Source organism: Trichosurus vulpecula, chromosome 2 (assembly GCF_011100635.1).
Source record: "Trichosurus vulpecula isolate mTriVul1 chromosome 2, mTriVul1.pri, whole genome shotgun sequence".
Lineage (NCBI taxonomy): Eukaryota > Metazoa > Chordata > Mammalia > Diprotodontia > Phalangeridae > Trichosurus > Trichosurus vulpecula.
The window spans coordinates 32,096,064-32,112,701 of record NC_050574.1 but is presented as its reverse complement, the minus strand read 5'-3'; the positions used below and the strand labels follow the sequence as shown (position 1 = coordinate 32,112,701).

At 42.5% G+C, this 16,638-nt stretch overlaps 1 protein-coding gene across 1 annotated transcript in view; it reads right to left on the bottom strand.

The window, feature by feature from the left end:
* Window positions 1-12,458, bottom strand: part of GNB1 (G protein subunit beta 1) — a 107,227-nt gene extending 94,769 nt beyond the window's left edge. The window contains exon 1 of the mRNA XM_036745073.1: window positions 12,440-12,458. The gene's annotated coding sequence lies outside the window, so the exon portion shown is untranslated. The remainder of the gene's footprint in view (window positions 1-12,439) is intronic.
* Between the last annotated feature and the right edge of the window lie 4,180 nt (window positions 12,459-16,638).

Below are 16,638 nucleotides of genomic sequence, written 5' to 3'. Positions count from 1 at the left end.
GCTCATATCTCCCATGTGCCACTCTACTGTTCTCTATGATCCTCACTTTTAATTCTCTGGAAGCCACTGTATTCATCTCAATGTCATAGGGCAAAGCCAACAGAAATTAGTATTACAAAGATGTGCCTTTAATTCCATGGAAGGTTTAGGGAAAGTTGATTGCAACTTCCTGAAGAGAATCTAGTCCATTTTCCTCCATGTGTCCAAATCTCAGCCCAATCCACGTTCCATCTATACTATTTGTCCTACATATACTACTGTCTGTCTATACCAGGGATAGGCCATATGTGGCCCTCTAGGTCTTCAAGTGCAGCCCTTTGCATCCAAACTTCACATAACAAATCACCCTAATAAAAGGAAGTGTTCTGTAAAACTTGAACTTAGTCAAAAGGCCACACCCAAGACCTAGAAGGCCACATGTGGCCTTGAGGCTGCAAGTTCCCCACCCCTAGTCTATACTGTTTGTCCTAAATATACAAAATGATGGACAAGCTCTATGGGCTGTCCATCCAAGTGAATGTTGAAATCAGTGAAATCAGCATTTTTCATCGATTTGATTTTTCCCATGTGGATGATCAGGTTGAACTTCTTTGAACGATTATCAATCTTTTCCAGAAGATTCTGCAATGTTTTGAGGCTTCATGTAATCCACAGGAGTATCTGCAGGACTTCACATTCCACAGTGGCAAACACCCACTTTAACAACCTGAAATTGGTGGAATGTTATCAGACATACTGACTACATGTTTTTATGCACCTTCATCTTTTATCAAAACACTGGAAGGTAGTTGATAAAGCAGTTGTGTGGCCTGCATATTCACTCATACCATAAAAAAAATTAGAAAAGATCATATACTTTTCACACCTCTGGCTAGGCAATGAATTCTTAGCCAAACAAGGGAAAAGAAGTTAATTACAAAAGATAAAATAGGTAATTTCAATTACATACAAATGAAATGCTTTTACATGAACAAAATTAATGCAACTAGGATATGAGGGGAATTGGCTGAATAGGAAAAAATCTTTCTACCAAAATCTCTTGACTTCTTGTTTAGTCATGTCTGACTCTTCAAGACCCTATGAACCACAGCACGCCAACACTGTCCATGAAGTTTTCTTGGTAAAGATACTAGAATGGTTTGCCTTTTCCTTCTCCAGTGGATTAAGGCAAACAAGAATGAAGTGACTTGCCCAGGGTCACACAAGTGAGTGTCTGAGGCTAAATCTGAACTCAGCTCTTCCTGAACTCCAACTCCCAAGCAGCCTCAAAATCTCAGTTAAGGGTCAGATATATACACAACTAACAAAACACTTAAGAACAAAAGCTATTCTCCAATAGATGTCAAAGGATATGAACAGTTAGTTTGCAATTCTTTTGAGTACTGCTAACAACAGTAGGAAAGAAAGCTTCAAATCATTACCAACAAGTAAAACACATATCAAAATACCCTTAAGGTTTCACCACTTACATAAATTGGCTAACGTTATAAAAGATCAGACTAGCTAGTGTCAGATGGGTGGTGGCAAGATGAGCACACTAAAGCTGACTGGAGTTATGAATTGGTCCAATCACTTTGGAGATATAGGAAGAAAGTGACTAAAGATCTCCATCTTCTGACCCTGAGATTTCATTGCTAGGCATATGCCCCAAGGAAGTTAAAAACAAGAAATACACCAAAATATTTGGAAGCCTATAAATGAATGTGGAAAATGGCCTATAAGGTCATTATTTTTTTGATTAGTTTGAAAACAAATTATTTTAAGAGATAAAGCAGACATACAAATAGGAAGGAGCTCATTAGACCAAAAGCTGAAATAAAGTTTTTTAGACATAACTGATTTATATGTCAGTAAATATTAAATGCTTAAAAAAAAACACAAAAATTCAACTCATACCACTGTTGTTGTAGCTTATTTGACATAGTTAAAAAAAAGAGAGAGGATAAGAGTCTAGAAGACATTAGTTAAAATTCTGCCTAAGACACTATTATTAGCTGTGTTATGGTAGGGAAATCACTTAACCTTTCTGCCTCAGTTATTCCATTTGAAAAATGGGGATAATAACAGCATCCACCTCCTAGGGTTGCTGTGAGGGTCCAATGAGATAATATTAAGTTCTGTTAACCTTAAAGTGTTATATAAATGTCAGCTATTATCACTAGATGATTCAACATTCTAATGCCAGCTCTCATCATGAAGTTACCTAATATATAGAATTTTGTAATCAAAGAACTAGCAAATCTATTTTAGCTGAGAAATCAAACTCAACACTTATAGAGCAAATATCATGGAGGTAGAAACAACACAATTTGCCACTGAATGGATATGTAGGGTAAAGAGTGAAGAATTGAGGATAATACCAAGGTTGTGAACCTGGGGGTGGTGGTGCCCTTAGAATAACAGGGAAGTCTGGAAGCAGGGTAAGTTTGTGGGAAAAGATAAGGTAATAGGATGTGGCACACAATTCATCCATGCCTGCTGAAGTTGTGCTACTTACTCCTTCCCAGTGAAATAGGAAGGGTTAGGAGAAGAAAAGGGGGAGTGGCAGGCCTCTAGTCTCAGACAAGGCAGGAATTCACCTAAGCTAGTTAGGTTATAAACCTGAGAGGTCAATACCTCCCCCCCCCCCCATCTCCCTACTCCTCCACCAGTAGTCAGGGTAGGGTGAATGGAGAGTTGAACTATAATGAGTGATGGGGGAGGCACGATCATACTGAAGACAAACCTATACTTGGCTGTCTCAGGAAAGCTGGGTGGGCCCATGGTTGATCACATACTTCTTGGGATAAGGAAATGATGAGACCCTGGGGGAACATGCCTCCTCCTTTGGAGACCACTGAGTTCAAGTACGGTGTTAATATATATGTTATAGATTTGACTCCAAAAGGGTTAGAAACAGTACCCAAACTTGGCCAGCCACCTTACATTCTTGCCAGTGGTCTCAAGGGACCTAGGTTCAAGTGTAGACAGCTTGGCCAGCATAAAACTACCATCACTAAAAAATTAATTCAAAGGACCTAATGATAGTAGCATTACCTTCAAATACAAATCCCCCTGACACTGTGAACGGTACATATCTTTTTTTTGTTCTTTTTCATTTTAGTACATATCCTTTTCAAAGCTGATGAAACATCACACAGCAATTTTTCTCAAGTAATAAATGAACTAGCACCTACATATTGGTGCCTGGTATAAAACAAACTATATGGATATTACAACTGAAGAAAGTTTAAAGGTTCTTTTGCCATCCAAGTTGACTGTCCTATTAAAATGCATATTAAGAAAAATAACATACATATCCTCAACACAAAACAAAATTTATATTTAAATCCTATAGTAAATTCAAGCTAATTTACTTCATATCAAACTTCCTGTGGACATTGTCACTTTAAGGATCTAAATCCAATACAGGAAAAGTTCACTAAAACATTCAGGATGATTCTAGTTGAGTCTGTCAATTCCCAATAGGAGTCATACAATGCCATACTATAACACATCACGTTATACTAAGGTGCCAATTACAGGACAATGATATGGGTGTGGATGCACAGAAGTGCGATCCCCCTCACACTGCCAATAACCATATGGAGAAATTCTCCTTATGACCCACCTAGAGCCCTAGACAATCACACTGAAATAGCCTATCCATCTCCCCCCACAACCAATCCAGCTTTCATAGATACTGTTTCTGGTGGCAGATCACACCACTGCTCTGCTCCAAGCCTGTTGATGCCACTCCAAATGCCTAGAGAAAAGCTCAAACTTCTCAGAGTGGTCACTCAGGGTCCGCCAGGATGCAGTAGACCACTCCCCACTTTACTTACTCTCACATTGCTTCCCTTTGCACTCTGTGATTCAGCCTAACTGGACTCAACCCCTAGACACAACCTATTCTCTCCACTTCTTGCTTGTCCTTGTGCAACTCCCTATGAATGCAGAGACTGCTCCCCCTTCCCCCCCATGGCCACGTGATGACATCCTATCCCACAGTGCAAAGGTTATTCTCCTCCATAAAAACCTTTGATCTTCTCATTCCTGCCCCCCCCACATTAGAAATGCCTTCTCCCTCCATACCTCTATTATACATTTATGTTCTAATCTGTTCTGTAGTTTTATGTCACATGCCTGTATAAAACAGGGCATTAAGTCAATTCCTTAATCTTTTTCTTCCCCAGGACATCCTACATGATAGACATTTAGTGTCTGTTGAATTTGAAATCTGTAATTTTCTTTTAAAATAAAGCCTTTAAACTTTGTGTTAATGCAGCACTGGGAATTTCTCAAATTTGTCTCTCAAGAAATCTACATCTCGATATACTATATAATTGTACTAGATTGTATTGGGTGGCAAAGAAGCACAGGGGACCAAAATGGAGACTGAACTGAAAAAAATGGAAATACCCATAAAAAAGAACAGCAAAACTCAAGACTGAACAATATTGTGATCATACCTGTTCAATCCATTATTACCACCATTTTTTCTTAGCTTGAACAAATAAGAACTTGGATTAATGAAATTTATCACTATAGCAACCAATGCCCGGGGGGGGGGGGGGGGGAAGGGAAGAGAACAAGAACGGGAAAGGGTCTCCTACAGAAGGTGGCATTTGGGCTGAGCCTTGAAGGAAGCCAGAGATCCAATCTCTGAACGTGTTGCAGAAGATATATAAACAAGTAGCATTCTAGAAAACCTTGCTACGGAAGGACAAACAATAGATGACTGTAACACTTGATAAACAAGTTTTCACTCTCTAGCAAATATATCAACTGGGCCTCCAACTCTCAATATGAAATTGGCCTGCACTAATTTTCTACATATCCCAAGTGTTGTTTCAAGAATTAATGACAAGTGTGAAGGCCCAAAGAGTAAATGTAATTGGAGGGTAGAGGGGTTATGTATATAGAACTTTTGGTAGAGGGGTGACTTGCTTTTCCTAAAACACTGAAGAGTTTGAGAATTATAATTTTAAAAGAATAAAATTTAAAACTGTTATGTATTAATAAATTGCTATTAGGTTTTCTCTCAATAATCTGATCTCAATGCTTATCTCCTTTGCCAACAGTATAGAAGGCATGATTCATGCCCTTCCATCCCATGTGATCATCGTTTCTGTCCTCCCATCAATTCTCCATGGGCGTCCACCCAGCGTTTGGGATCTTCCTCTAGAACTCTGTGTATGTAAGACAGGGCAAAAAAAAAAAAAAGTCATTACAGAGATGTATGACCAGAAAAGATGGGCTGTTCATATGGGCTAGAAGAAATGATAATTGATGGACAGAGAGGCTGCATGCTCTGACAGAACCCACCTAATGTCAGTCAGTCTGATGTAAAAGTTGTGACTCAAGGCATCAGAATTTCTCTACAATGAAAACTAACATCCCACACCTCTCAAAGGAGAAAGTGAAAGTAATGCTTTGCTTCTGTCATTTTCACTGTTCTTTACCTGAGCATTTCCACCTAAGACTTTCGATCATGTTGAGGGACACAGTTCTGTCTTCCTGAATAGGCCTGAGAGGACCAGGAAAGCAATGACCACTGGCCCCATTATCCTTTTATTCCTGTAAAGCAGGGGGGACCAACTCAAGTAGAAACAGGGGCCAATCAAGAGTGCATAAGGATCCCGTTGGGCTGCATATTGACTTAAGTTTTAAAATGTAACATTATCTACATTTTATTGCATATTTGTTTAGTTTGTTAAATGTTTCCCAATTCAATTTTAACTTGGTTTGGTCAGCACCTGGGAGTGTAGTGGGCCTCTGGCCTGGAGTTTGATACCTCTGCTGCACAGTTTAAAAACGAGAAACTCATTGCTTTGATTGCTCAAAAGGTCAAAGATAGAGGAATCTAAATTGAACATGGGAAATAGAAGTGAAAGTCTGGTTTAAATTGTCAGAACTTAAAACATGCTCTATTTCTTAAAATTCAATAGATTATAGTTGTATTTATAACAAAACAGTAAATTAAATTAGCAAACTTATAGTTGCTGTAGAAATAAATTGTGTTTAAATAAATTACAGCAAATAGTATAACTTTATCAGCTAGCTTGGGTGATGGAAAGAACAGTGACCTAGTAGTCTGAAGCCCTGGACTCTGGTCCTGACTAGCCACATACTAGCTGCTTGACCTACAATATTCACTAACAGGATAATAAGATTTGGAAGTGGAAGGGACCTTTGCAATCATCCTGATGAAGAGTTCTTAACCTTTTTTGGAACAAGAACCCCATTTTTTTTGTTTGTGTGGTGAGGCCTATGGATGCCATCTCAGAATGTTTTAAATAAAACACATTGGATTACAAAAGAAACAAGTTCTACTGAAATAGAAGTAATCACTACTATTTTAAAAAACAAGTTCAGATTCCCCAGGTTAAGAATCTTTGATCCAGACTGCTGTAATCCACAAACACTCCTCAAGCACTCACCATATCTGCTAGGTGCATCATCTCTGCCTTCTGGCTTCCCGGGCTTCCTCCAAATCTCAGCCAAAACTCCACCTTCTACAAGAAGTCTCTTCCAGGTCACCTCACTGCTACTACTGCCTTTTCTACGAGGTTGTCTCCAGTTTATCCTAGAGTGTATCTTGTGTGTATAAACTTGTTGGCATGCTGTTTCCCCCATTACACCTTCCAACTCCTTGAGAACAGGAACAGATTTTTTTAACTGTCATTTGTATCACCAACACTTGGCACAGCACCTGGCACACAGCAGGCACTAAATAAATGTTTGCTGACTTGACAACAACAAAAAACTGTCCCTGCCCTCAAAAAGCTTATTTTCTCATTTTACAGCAAAGGAAACTGAGGCCCAGAGAACAGCACTGGCTTGCCTAAGGTCCCACAGCTAGTGAATTAACAGGCCAAGCTGCCAGGAAAGCCCAGCTCTTCTGATCACCAATCTTGTGTTTCTTCTATAGAATGTGACGCTGCCTCACCTATACCGCTGAACCTGAGAATGAGTTTCTCAACCTGGAAAAAGGAATTATACTAAGCATTCTGCTTAGAAGGCTGGGCGGATGGATTGAGAAATGTGAAACCACCCTGATATCTAAGTGCTACACAACACATGGCATCTTATTATTTGACTAAGCTAAGAAAATGATTTTAGTATGAGATACTGTTAAATGTTAAATGCTACCTATAAAATTTCAATCCCTCTTTACTATCCTTACTCTTCCCTCCACCCCCGCCCCCATGCCTTCAAAATTTCTGGAAATTTTACACTGTAATGGGAGGTTAGGGTGACAAAAGGCAAACTTTCTGTAGGCACTCTTTCTATAGCAAAAAATTAGCATTTTCTCCTCCAAATACAGGGCACTCACTTTTACACTAGAATAGGAAAATGAAATAAAAAAAATTTTTTCCATCCTCTTCCTTTTTAAATAAAGTAATGTGAACACTATTTTATAAAGCTTCAATGTGTATATTGTTGCTTTAAAAGTAACACAGGTTTAACTCACTATAAGCAGTCTCTCCTCTAAAACTATCCCTCAACAGAATAATGTTCCTACTGATACAAAATATAATTTTAAAGATGCTTTGCTTTCATTTCTCTTAATACTTCAACTTATAAATTTATTGGTTCCTCATTTCCAAAAAGAGAGGGTTTTTTGTTTTTTTACTGATTTGTAAAAAATGCTTACATACACTAGGGGAGCTAACATTTAATGGACCATAATATGTAATATTATTTTAGCATAGTTGGTGTAATTCAGGAAGCTTTTCTTAAAATGAAATATGCTGCTAAAATAGGAACCACTTAAAACTATTTTTGTTTTATTTTTTCAATTAAGAGGTATATTTGTATTGGGCAATTTCTACCTAAAATTTTTTTAGACTAAGTGAGACAAAATGTCCATCCGTGAGTCCGTCCATCCATCCATCCAGCCAGCATTTGCTAAGTGTCTTCTCTATTTCAGTAAATGGCACTGCCTTTTGTTTAGTCCACTTGACCCATGCTCCAAATTCCAGTCATCTTTAACTCTTTCTCCCTCATCTCCTTTCATCAATTAGTCACTAGGTCTTGTCCATTCTTCCTCTGTAACATCTCTCTCCCCTACCTCTTCTTTTCCTGATAACACCACCACCTTCCCCACTTTCAGCCGAACCAGCTAACTTGCTATATTCCCTCCCTTCTGCACTCACAAGCTCTCCCCCAATCTTGCCTTGAATAGATAGGCTTCTCTCTGAGCTTCCTCCAAAAGTTCAGCTGTTTATGCGACAAATATAATAATGGAGAATGCTAAATTCAAAAACTCAATAAGGAACCTACATAAGTAAACATTCAACAACTGCAGAAAAAAATGAGGAAGAATAAGAAAATTAGGGAGGACAGGATTAGAAGTAATGATGGGTAAACCTCGGGCTGTGGAAGTGGAAATCACATGACTTTATTTACATTTGGAATGGGCCTTTTGAGACCATCTAGTCCAGTTCCATCATTTTAAAGATAAAGAAACTGAGGCTTAGACTAACACAGAAGGAAAAGTGTATACACGAGCTCACGTAACTGCATTAAACTTCCTAATTATGAGGAATTTTTTAAAAAGCTTTCAATTAATCACCAAATATAAAACAGATGTCCAGCGAAACAAAGGGTGACGTACACTAGCACTGTTATTTTTATGAAATTATAGGAAACTTTTCTACTTTCCCTAAAATTAGAAGTTATACTGGAGTTACCACACAGATAGTTTTTGGTATACCCAATAGGCATATATTTTATAGTCTCCTTATCCTTTTGCCAGACATGCCAGGACAAAGATACGAAAACACACCTATATACACGTGTATAGGCCAAAAAAAACAAGGCACGCGATGTAAGCAAGTACATCATGACATAAAAAACCTTACAACCCTGAGTGTTCTAGGTTTGGAATGCTGAAGACTTCCCACTCTGAGTATTTCTTCAACTTGAACTAATTCATTTTTAAGCCAGAATAACTCTTATTAATGGTAAGGCAATTTCAGACATACAATCTGTTCAATAATGCTTCAGAGAAACCTGATTTTGTCTTTTAAATCAATAAGATTCTACAAATAAGTCTTACTGAAAATGAGTAATATTTTAGCTGCTTATAAGGAAAAAAATTAAGAACACTGACTTGATCACTGTGGCACCTAATGGTGAAGACATTGCTTACAGGATAGCTCAAAGCTTTTTAAAAAAGCTTTTAATATTCTACTAATTCATGGCTGACTCAAATTTCTACAAACTCTCTGTATCTCTAAAATGAGGCAGTAGCAAACTCAGCTCTTAAATCCTATCCCTTGTCCAAAACCAGTTAATGTGAAGCTGTACTTTGGAGATTTTAATTTCAGTGACTTTTAAAACCAGAAAGTTCTCTCCAGTGTTACAGACACCTCTGAGCTCCATTTTGGCAGAGGTCCGTCATGACTTTTTTCTAGCCTAGAATCACTGACATAAATACCTGATAATTCATTATCAGCATATTTTACACTTTCTGACCTGTCAATGCCCCATGTCTACCTGAAGCAATATCAAAAGAAACCAACACCAGTTTTTCTAAGAGTAACAAGCCCAAAGATGATGTGGTTATCTAATACTAATTCAGCTGTATGACCACAGGATTTTTGCTTTTAGTCTTGTCAAAATTTAACTAGTGCTAAAGGCTTTAAAATAATATGGTATGCCATATGGCCAAACCTAGATATTAGTACTGAGAATATCAATTACCAATCCACTAAAGCTGAAAAGCTAAGAGTCCACTGTCAGTAAGAATTTAATCCAATTTAGAGGCCAACATGAGCCAAGCTCATCAGGGGAAAAAAAACCAATTATTTGAAGACGAACATATAATGCCAATACTGCAATACTAAAATAAAGTATCAGCATTACTCATTGAGATATATACTGTTTTAAAAGTCAACCTAATTAGATAATTCAGACAAATATGGGCTCATTCTGTAAAGCATTTTGGAGCTACCTTTTACAGAGGGAAAATGATACTCATTAAGAGAAGTGAAAAGAGTAACTTTAAAAATATCTAATTTTACAATGCTTGAGAAGCTACAAATAAATGTTACTAACAATTTATAAATTCAGATGAAAGTTTTAAAAACATTAAATACCTACTAAACGCAAGGCACGGTGACATATGACCAATGTAACGTGAAGTTACGTTGTTCAGACAGAACAATCCGAACAATTTGAATTTATCACACAGGCTCAGACTTGCCATTCAGCAAGAACCTGTGATCATGAGAAAAGACTGAAAAAAGTTGTAAAATCAGATACTGCATGAACAGGGATACTTGCTTCAAGCATCTATCATTTCATCAGTGTGTACCTAAGCAGACCACAACCTGTCTATACCTTAGCAGATAGTCCCCCAAAATCATCACTTGGTAACCAATCTTCTAGGGATGAGCCTCCAAAACTTAGTGAGGCTGGTCCTCAGATGACAGACAGATGGTCCACTGCTGGACTCAAAGCCTTTTTAGGCTGGTACACCCGGCACAGCTTATACTCTGCTGGCATAAACACATATAGTTTTGCTAAATAGGTATGTACACATAAGAGGGCAGCTAGGTGGTGCAGTGGATAGAGCACTGGGCCTGGAGTCAGGAAGATTCTTGTGCAAATCAGGCCTCAGGCACCTCCTAGCTGTGTGACCCTGGGCAAGTCATTTCACCCTGTTTGTCTCAGTTTCCTTATCTGTGAAATGATCAGGAGGACATGGCCAACCACTCCAGTATCTTTGCCAAGAAAACCCCAAATGGAGTCACAAAGAATCAGAGATGACACAAAGGATACAACAATTACTAAGAAACTGTGAATTCTTCAAGCCTTAAACTGAAGGGTCAAGACCAATTTCCTTAACAAAAAAAGGCAGTGATTTGATTCCAGCAAAATGTCAACGAACTTGTACCGCTGGGTATTAGACTTCAAAAACAGGATGCTACATACTAATCTATGAGTTGGTACTAGTAAGCAAGGATAAATAAAGCGGTTTTAGTCACAAATACAGAACGCCACTTGGCTTTTCCAAAGTCTTACCTTCAAAGAATTCCTGTGTAACTAGAATCACAATCATCTTGGCAGGAAGAGATCTTGGAAACCGTCTAGATGAGAAGAATCAAACTCATAGTGGGCAAGATCTGCCCCAAACTCCCAAGTCTGACCAGAACCAGATTAAAATGTAATTGGGAAATGTTTAACAATAAATAAAAAATACACATAATGTTAATTTGCGGTTTTCTAAACCAACAAGCTGCTGCAGTGATCCATTGAGTTTGATACCATGGATTGGATTGAGTTCAGCCCCCTGTCTAATTCATGAATCTCTCTTGTAACAAGCACCAGATTTTTGAACTTCAGAGGGAACATTAGAGATCCTCCGATATAACCCCTTCATTTTAGAGAGAAAGATCTAAGAAGGTGGAGACTTGCCCAAGGTTCTCGGTCCCTGAACAATGGGAGCCTAAGACTGAAAAGGAAAACTCTTGCTGATTGGCCTCCCTTACAGACAGCCCCCCTTCTATTTGGGGGATGCTCTAATTTATTGGAAAATTCTTATACTGAGTCAAAATCTGGCTGCCTAGAGCTTTCTACCCATTGATCCTGATTCTGTCCTTTGGAGCAATACAGCCCAAATCAATCTCATCCCCATCAACACACAAAATGCTAGTGTTAAAACTGAATGACCCCTCCCTCCAAAAAGATTTACTCAAAAAACACTATTTCATCTTAGAGACTCCTAGACCTCACCGCATCCCCTAGCTCCCTTTCCTAAGTTGCACCCAAAATCCTTACTCTCAAACGAGGGGCTGTCCCACCCCCCATGCCAGAAAAGATTCAGCACTCTATTATGCACTATGTACTAATGTAATGTATGCAATGAAAATAAAAAGAATAACAGATAGTAGGGGTCAACCTTAATTGTGAAAATATTTAAAACTACTATTGGCTACTTTAATAATAAAGTTGATAAGCAATGCTGTTTTACCATGCAACACTACTTCAGACTATTGAATGTCACATTCCTTGCTGTGTATACAACAAATTCAAAATACAAAAACTATACTAACTCCCCCCCAAACTATCAGTAATACACATTACTTCTATAGAAGATTTATGATGTGCTATTTCACTATGACTTTTCCCACCTCCCTTTCCAAAACAAAATATAAACGATTGCCATTTTCCTTTACTAAATGAAAACTATCCACAGAAACATGTTAGCTCAAGCACAATTTCAAAGCTTTTATAAAGTTTCCCAAAAGATGAGTAGCAAAGATCTAGCAACAAGTAGATTAGGTGGAAAAATTCTATATTTGTATTGTTAATAAATTCAGTATGTTTAATCTGAGCTAATAAAGTATTTTAAGAGCTAACGTGAACAAAATAATCAGATATTATATAAACAGTCTACACGATACAGCAAGAGGTAAAAATTCACATTATCAGCTGTTCTAGTTACCATCTAGGTGGAATTTTCAATTGAACTATTTACTCCTCCCACTGGTCTTCAGTTTGAAGAGAAGCCCTTCAAAAAAAATAGGAAGAAACCTAGTCACTTGAGTCACTTCCCTTCTTCCCTCCCGCCTTTGAAGTCTTCTCAAATAATGGAAATGAAAACTAACAAATGCAAAATACAAACAAAACCCCAGAATGTAATTCAGTAAAGCTGTGATGAGAAGGGAGCTTTCTGAAAAAAGAGAAAGCTCCTGCCTTGGTGGAAACGCCATCTTGTTGCAGTTATTGGGCCCAGGCACAGAAGGACCCATTCATTCACAGCAAGGGTGAGGGGAAACTCTCCCACATACACCCGGCCTGGGCAATCCGCACTGGGCCCAACGACTGCCCCCCAGACTAACCCTGGTGTCTATCAGTTAGTGTGGAGAACGAGATCTAAACCCTTCTCAAGTGTTTATAGGTCTATCATTTTAAACCTCAGACCTCAAGACAAAATTGTATTCTGAATCGGCTCTACACTTGGCAGAAAAACCAAGATGTGGGTTAAATCTTTCACGAGGTTAAAAAGACTACCGCTGTAAAAACTGTTATGTCTTGACTTATCCTAGTTCTTTGTTTCTGTTTTAAATCCCCTCCCTCATTTTAGTCAGCTGCCTAATAAGAAAAAAAAAAAACCCAACAGTTTACTAGGTTCTCAGCTTCCTCATTTTATTCTTCCTCTCTTCTTTAAATATGCATTCAGTACCTAAAATTGTAATGTGGAAGTCATTGGTAAAGGAAAAATGCATTTTAAAGTCAGTGTTCTGTGTCCCGAGTGATTTTTCTTACAAAAATTTTAAAGCCACATCTGCTAAAATCTCAACGGATCCCGTACAAGTGACAAACTGGCATCCTGAAATAACCTCTATTAAAAAAAATCCAAAAAAGGAGGGGGAGTTGGGGAGAAGATAAGGTCTGGTCAAAGAAATCCTATTACCCTTCTCACATTGCAAAGTATTTACCGCTTCCTATTCCTTTGTTTACTGGCTTAAAATCAGAGTAACATTTTTTGTCATAGAAAAACCTCACTTTCTAAAAAGAATCTTGAACTTTTCACAATAAGCTGTTTGGGTATTTTTAACTCCATATTCTAGCAATGATTTCCATGGAGACTCGCTCCCTTACTCTGTTCTGGCACACATCCTCCATGATCTTACATATTCCAGTTCCATGCACCCAGAAGGAAAATGCACCACCCTTAACAGATGCAGAAGGCAGAAACTCACAGAAATCCATACGGTGCCCAGAGCTGCAAGCGTGCTTTCTGCTCAAATACCGTCACCTCCCCGTTCGGGTAAACACCCGCTTCATCCCCAATCTGGGTGCTTCTCTTCGGGTGAGGGTTTGCCAACAGCGGACGCCTCCTCTCTTATTAATCAGCTCTCCACCATCACACTACACACCACAGCATTCTTGAAAATCCCCTCTAACTCTCCTCTCTCTGGGGCTGATTTCTGGTTCACAATTAACAACACTACACGCCGCTGCCCGTTTCAGAGTCTAAATGACATTATGATCCAGAACGGAGCCACGATATTAAATGTGCCCAAGAAACACTCCCTCTTCCAATTCTCCTCCTTCCCCCCCCCAGCCGCGTAAGCACAAACCCACCCACTTTTTAGGGGGTACAGAGATGGGGGGCAGAAGTGCTGAAATTGAATTCTACCTCTGTGTGTCTATTTTTACCGAGACAGAGGCAAAAGCGAGCTCCAGCCCCGTGCAGGCGCGGCCCCCCGCGACCCCTCCCCGGCTACAGCCCCGGGCAGCGGGGGAGCCCGGGGAGGGCGCCTGCGGCCACGGGGCTGGGAGGAGGAAGGAAGGAAGAAACCGGGGGGACGTGGGGGAAGGATGCTGGGGGCAGGGAGGCGGGAGGAGGAAACATGGAGACGGGGATGCTGGGCCCCGAGGAGAGGGACGACTCCAGGAAGACGAGACACGGTTGGGGTGGGGGGTGGGGGGGTGGAATCGAGGGCCTGGATGGAAAAGAGAACGTGTGTGTATGTGTGTTGGGGGGGGGGGGTGTCCGGGGATGCTGAGTCCAGAGGGAGGGGCCAGCCCGGCAGGAGAGGCGCCCAGGCGGGGCTGGCCTGGGGGTCGGGGAGCCCCGAGCTTAGGGGCCACGGTGGGGGCTGGGGCCCGATCGAGGGGAGCCCACGAGGCTGGGAGAGCGCGGGGCCTGCGCGAGCGTTCGAGGCAGAGAAGGGGGTTCCGGGGGGGGCGAGCCCGAGCACAGCAGGGGTGCGGGGGGGGGCGCGGGAGAGGGGAGCCTGAGCAGAGCAGGGAACCTGGGGGGGCTCGGAAACAAAGTAGGGTGCAGAACGAGGAGCGTGGGGGGAAGGGAGGGGGCGGCCAAGGTGGGGGGGCGGGGTGGGGGGCTTAGCGGGAGGGAAGCCGAGCAGACAAGGGGTGGCGATGGGGGGTGCAGGGACGAGGCGGGGTGCGGGCTGGGGGGAAGGGACCCGGGAGGGGGGCAGAGCAGACTGGGCGGGGTGCAGGGCGGGGGGGCCGGGGGGAGGGGGTCGGGCGGGGCGCTCACCTCGGCGGGGCCGCTCATGAACGGGCGGGGGCCTCGTCCCGGTCCTGGGGCTCCGGCCGCCGCTGCGGGGGCCTGGGCCTCCTCCTCCTCCGCTGCCACCGGGGCTGGGCTGGGCTGGGCCGGGCCGGCCGGGCTCCCGCGGGCCGTCGGCGTCGGTCGGTCCGTCGGTCGGTCGGTCCGTCGGTCCGCCGGCCGGCCGGAGGGTCCTGGGCGGGCGTGTCGAGGCCGCTGCTGCTGCTCCCCCGCCCCGGCTCGCGCCGCTGCCCCGGCCCTCGCGCTCCCGCTGCCGCTCGCGCTCCCGCTCTCGCGCTCGTCCTCTCGCGTCCGCCCTCGCGCCCCCGGCCTCGCGCGCCCGGCCTGGCTCCCGCCGCTGCAGCCGCCGCCTCCGTCCGCCCCTCAGATCCCTCCAGCCATCGGCGATGGGCGCGGCGGGGGCCCCTGCCCGCAGCCTCGGGAAACCCCACGCACCGCCCTGCCCGCCCCCGCCCACCGGCCCCCTCCCCCTCCGCGCGCCACCACCCCCGCCCGCCCGCCCCGCCGCAGGGCGCATGCGCCGCGCGCCAGCCAGCCAGGCTGCCTGCGGGCGAGCGGAGCTGGGACTGCTGCTCCTTCTCTATTGTACGTCCTCAGCCCGCCTGGGAGCCCCGCCGGCCACCGCCCCGGGCTCAGGAAGGGGGAGGGGAGGGCGCCTGTCGGGGCACCCAGCCCCTCCTCACTTCCGCTCCTTACCGTGCAATCCAACCGGCATTTATTAAGCACCTGCCCTTTTCTGTCCCATACAATGCAATCCAGCAGGCATTTATTAAGCGCCTACTCTCTTCTGTCCCATACAATGAAATCCAACAGGCATTTATTGAGCACCCGTTCTCTGTCCCATACAATGCAACCCTACAGGTATTTATTAAGCACCTGCTTTCTTCAGTGCCACACAATGCAATCCAACAGGCATTTATTAAGCACCTACTCTTTTCTGTCCCATACAATTCAATCCAACAGGCATTTATTAAGCGCCTGCTCTCTTCTGTCCCATACCATGCAATCCAACAGGCATTTATTAAGTGCCTGCTCTCTTCTGTCCCATACAATGCTATCCAACAGGAATTTATTAAACGCCTACTTTCTTCTGTCCCATAGGATACAATCCAATAGGCATTTCTTAAGCACCCATTCTTTTGGGCTCTATACAAGCCAACCAGCTTTTATTAAACACCTGCTCCCTTCTGTCCCATACAATGCAATCCAACAGGCATTTATTAAGCACCTACTCTCTTCAGTCCCATTCAATACAGCACATTTATTAAAGTCCTATTATATGCCAGGCTCTATTATAAGCTGGGGATACAAAGATAGACAAAAACAGTCCCTTCTCTCAAGGAGCTCCCAGTCTCTCCTAATGGGGGAGACAGACAAGATGTCAACAGCTCTGGAAAAACAGAACATACATGCAGGATAATATGAAGGTGATCATTAGAGGGAACACACACACACACACACACACACACACACACACACACACACACACACACACTAAGGATGACCAAGAAAGGCTCCTTGTAGAGGTTGGGATTTGAGCTGAGACTGGAAGGGAGCCAGGAGGCAGAGAAGAGGAGGCAGAGAATTCTGGGCAT